The 5,493-nt window shown below is 36.8% G+C and overlaps 1 protein-coding gene across 4 annotated transcripts in view; it reads right to left on the reverse strand.

The window, feature by feature from the left end:
* LOC111973496 (B-cell receptor CD22-like) overlaps positions 1–5,493 on the reverse strand; it is a 48,806-nt gene that overhangs the window by 2,154 nt on the left and 41,159 nt on the right. The gene's annotated exons all lie outside the window — the stretch shown is intronic.

Genomic DNA, 5,493 nt, shown 5'->3' on the forward strand with positions numbered 1-5,493 from the left:
ATTGTAAACAGTAAATTTCTCTTACCTCTGACAACTATATCAACAGACTTTCCAGTGTCTGTTGCACGAATGGTGACTCTCAATCTGAGAATATTTATAGTTAAATGGGTTACATTGAAGAAGACTGATGCAGTTCTTCTGGACATGTTCCAGTTATCTTCCCTTGATATCTGTTGACCGTCTCACTACTGTTAAATATCACACTGTCACACAATCAAAGTATGGGATTCTTTAGTCCAGACTCCAGAGTTCTATTGTGCTTTAAATGTATCTTATATTGGTCAGGAATATCAAAAGAACATGGGATTTGCACACAGGAGCCAGCCAGTACATCCAGTCTATCTGGCACTTTGGCGATCACACTCGTGACCAAAAGCAGGCCAAAACACCGAACATAAAAGACACAACATCAGGAGTTCGGAGAATCTTTTAGTTCAGTCCAATGATAATATAACCCTAGATGACTGACACTGCCGTCTATGAAGCAACTGCATAGCCATCTGTTACTCCTCCCCAATGTAAAAAAGATGTTGGAAGCAAAAAAAAATGCATTTATTAATGTCTACATTCGTTTTGACAAGTATATTCTAGTATAGACAACTTATGCAAATTTTAAATAATTTGTAAAAACTGCAACACTTCCTTCAACAAAAAAAACCCTGCCCTTTCTCCAGCCAAATGTCGCATCTTAACTCACTGAACTCTATTTATCCAATACTACGTAATCTGTTAGTCAGACTTTTCCTTCAAATTCGGGTTATGCCAAATGGCTCCCCCTTCTGACCCCAACTATGTAACCGTATGTAGCGAAACAATTTGAGAAAACCACTCATTTACAAAACATTACACACTCTCTACTATCTAAAATTCCTCTCATGGAAGAGATACATAGATTATGTCTTTGTGCTCTGGAAGGAATCAGCAGGAACTAAATGAATTCCAAAACTCTGCTAAACGAAGCAGCTCTGAATATCTCAAATTCACAATGCAGACTGTTGAGAAAAAATAAACGTACCTCGGACTTATGATCATCAAAGAATATGCATTACACACAGACCTGTACACAAAGCCAACAGACCTCAAAACCCTGCTACTGGATAGTATGCATCCCCTTCCTCTCAGGAATGGCCTACCATAGCCAGTTATTCCAGCGGTTAAATTAATCTGTGGCCAAACAGTCAGACTTTGACAGCAATGTAAAAAATGAAAAAATAAATTAAAATCAGAGGCTCACCAAGGAAAAAAAGTCTGATGCTGCAAGATGAAAATATCTCAAAAACCAAGAGAGGAATTGCTAAAAACTAAACCAAAGAAGAAAAACAAGTCTTTGCACTAAGTACACCAGTGTCAGAACAGTGAAAGCAATCCTGAAAAAGCACTGCAATTCTGCAATCAACAAAACAATTGCACACCTCTTCAAGGAACCCCCACTGGTGTCTATATAAGCATGGTCACAAATATGGGATAGCTTAGTGAGATCTGACCTGCCCCCTGAGCCCACTCAGACACTCTTGACACCACAATCCAACATGGAACTACAAATGTGCCCCCCGCGGCAAAATTGCAATAGCACTACAAAAACATCCTTCTTCAGACACCCACATACAGTTGAAAAAATCCCTGTTAGGGTATCATCTCTTGCAAGATAAAGGTAGTATCTATCTCATCACCTTCATGTGGAAAAGCCAACGTAGACAAACGAAAAAGACAATTTAAAACAATGCAGAGCTGAACACCGCAGCTCAATCAGGGTAAGAACACTGACTATCCAGTAGCAGTCACTTTGTTAAGCTAACCATCCCATCTCCTCCCTCAAATACACACTCATATACACACGCTTGAGCAGTTGGTTCTACCAAGGAGAGGAAGGTATTTAAAACATTGACCCCTACTGTCTTAAAATTGAATTTGAGTCTCACGTCCTTCTAATGAACAATACTATTTTTAATAAAGAAGTCTTATAAATAATATATTCTTTCTACAGCTATCAGTGTAAACCAATATGTCCCCCGTTGATGATGCTTATTAGCATTATGGCATGAACAAAATTTTACATATGTAACAACATTTAAATGATAGGAAACAATTACAATATATGTGAAATTAAAGTTAAACAATAATGTATTGTTAATCTAATCTTATCTTATGCTAATTTAATGAAACAATAGGCTAATATATTAATATGCTGGTAACTATTGTCTTTTAACATTTCACTCAATTCACTCAATCTAACCTCATAATTATGACATACCCCTCACGTTGTCATTGGTTGCACTAATTGACTGTTTGTCTACATAACCTGGATCAAGCATTCATGACTTTACCCTGAAGAAGCACAGTGATGCCGAAACGTTCGGTGTTTACCCAATAAAATACTGGAGTTATTATATATTAGATGTTGCAACTCTCTTGTTTTTATAGCTTACATATTCACCGTTAGTTCAGCACCTCTACAATAAGTATTTCTCTGATTGTGCCTTCAGCTCATGCTTTTATATACCGAACATAACAAATAAAATAAAAAGCATGTAAAATATTTAAATTATTATTTATAGTAGTTACTAACTTTTCTGTCCCATCTACCAACCAAAAGAACTTAAATACATTCATTTGTCCTTGAAACATTTTATTGAAATACTGTTAGATTCCATTAATTCTTATGGAAGGACTGCTCTCTTCGGGGAACCATAATATAAGACCGTGATTTAACACGTCCAGCCCTACCAACTCATTGCGCCTCAACATAGCATCACATCCAGCGGTTTATACACATCATGTACAGTCTCTACCCAATAATAATAATATAACTTATTTCCTACAGTTGATTTTCAATCTGTAGTATGTTGTCAAGGAGTGAGTGACATGTTTGTGAGCAGAGGACACCACTGCGTTTCAGCCACAGTTACAGGACAGTGGTTGAACTATATGTAGCTACACACTGACGTCTTTTCACATGCACATACAGAAATGAAACAGTATTTCCCCCTTTCTGGTTCTCTATTTGCTTCTGTTACTGAATTTATCAGATCTTCAACCAAAACCTACTTATGATAAAGGGAACTTATGTTAAAAAATCAAACAAGAAATAGTCACATTCATTTAATTATATCTCATAACAAATTATGCACTCAACCATCCCCGGTGTGAAAAAGACATTGCCACTACACTCAATAACTGGTTGTTCCACCATTCACAAACCACCACAATCAAAGTAGCAGAAAATTGATATAAAGCAACAAATTTAAAGTTTGTACATAGCCGATCCAGACCTAATCCCTAATTGAATATGGCAGACTTGAAACCGAAGCATGTCATTATTCGATAAACCCACAAATGTCGTTAGTTGTTAAAATCCACAGCAACGTGAAACTGACAACAACTACAGAAGGATTTGGTGAGTCATTGTCAGCTAAAGGAAAACAACGATATTGAGATAAGGCAATTACTTGTTTCACACAAAGGACATTGTTGATGCACAACTTTGTATAAAGAAATAAATTAAATAAGTATGTCATATGTTGTGTTAGTTGTCACTCAGGTTCAAATTGATCTAATATCACTTTGATTGAATATCTGATAAATTCAGTAATCAAAAATATCTCACAACTTTTTCACAGAAGTTTAAATACAGCGACTATTAACAAAATACACTAATCAGGAATTAACCTCAACACTTTTCTACACAATTAAATAAGCTGGAATAGACCGCACCATAAAATATAAACTTGTGTTATTCCTTTAGTCTGATTCTAACTAGTTGTTTTGAAGACACCTGACATTAAAAAGAACATTAGAAAACAACATTTCTCAGACAACCATGTAGAACTCACACACACTGATCACACTGAAACAGTACAACACTTACACTTACTGTTTAGAGTAGCTTAACTCCACACAACACATGTGCATTAACCATCTCCATATCACAAATACACTAGTCCTCAGTTGTAACATAATAACATTGAACAAAAACAGCCATACTTTAGAACAATATTGAATCTCATTACTCATAATTAATTCCTTTAAATTTATTTTGAAAAGGTTGCAAGTTCGAATCCCCGAGCTGACAAGATACAAATCTGACGTTACAACCCTGAACGAGGCAGATAACACTCTGTTTCTTGGCCGGCACTGAAAATAAGAATATGTTCTTAACTGACTTGTGTAGTTAAATAAAGGTCATTAAAACATACAGAACAAAGACACTCCCCCCTACTCTCTAAAATCCTATCATGGAAGAGATACATAGATGATGTCTTTGTGCTCTGGGAAGGAAGTCAGCAGGAACTAAATGAATTCCAAACTCTGCTAAACGAGAGCTCTGAATATCTCAAATTCACCATGCAGACTGATGAGAGAATAATAAACTACCTGGACTTATGGATCATCAAAGAGAATGAAGTTTTACATACAGACTTGTACACACAGCCAACAGACCTCAAGATCCTGCTACGTGCACATATTATGCATCCCCTTCCCATCAAGAATGGTCTACCATATAGCCAGTTATATGTTGCCAGTTATTCAGGGTTAAATTAATCTGTTGCCAACAGTCAGAATTTGACAGCAATGAAAAATGAAAAATAAATTCAAAATCAGAGGCTACAAGGAAAAAAAGTCTTGATGCTGCAACAATGAAAATATCTCAAAAACCAAGAGAGGATTTGCTAAAAACTAAACCAAAGAAGAAAAACAACGCAACACTATTTTGCACTAAGTACACCACGTGTTCAGAGAAAATGAAAGCAATCCTGAAAAAGCACTGGCATATTCTGCAATCAGACAACACAATTGCACTCCTCTTCAAGGACCCCCCACTGGTGGTCTATTAGTGTGGTCGCAATATTGGGGATAGCTTAGTGAGATCTGACCTGCCCCCTGAGCCCACTCAGACACTCTTGACACACAATCCAAATGGAAACTACAAATGTGGCTCATGCTCACAGTGCAATAGCACTACAAAAACATCCTTCTTCAGATACCCACATACAGGTAGAAAAATCCCTGTTTGGGGTATCATCTCTTGCAAGACAAAGGGAGTAATCTATCTCATCACATGTTCATGTGGAAAAGCCAACGTAGGACAAACGAAAAGACAATTAAAACAATGCTGAGCTGAACACCGCAGCTCAATCAGGTGTAAGAACACTGATTATCCAATAGCAGCTCACTTTGTTAAAGCAACACAGGTTGATCCCATCTCCTCCCTCAAATACACAGGTATTGAGCATGCTGCTCTACCAAGGAGAGGAGGTAACATGGAGATCCTACTACTACAGAGGGAGGACGACTGGATTTCCTATTGAAAAACATTGACCCCTAGTGGTCAGAATATTGACTTTGATCTCAGGCCCTTCTTATGAACAATTATTTTTATGGAAAAGTCTTATAAATTAATATATTCTTTCTACATCTTATCAGCGTAGAACCAATATGTTCCCCCTGTTGATGATGCTTACATTATGGATGAACCAAAAGATTACATTTGATCAA

This window comes from Salvelinus sp. IW2-2015, linkage group LG14, assembly GCF_002910315.2.
Source record: "Salvelinus sp. IW2-2015 linkage group LG14, ASM291031v2, whole genome shotgun sequence".
Lineage (NCBI taxonomy): Eukaryota > Metazoa > Chordata > Actinopteri > Salmoniformes > Salmonidae > Salvelinus > Salvelinus sp. IW2-2015.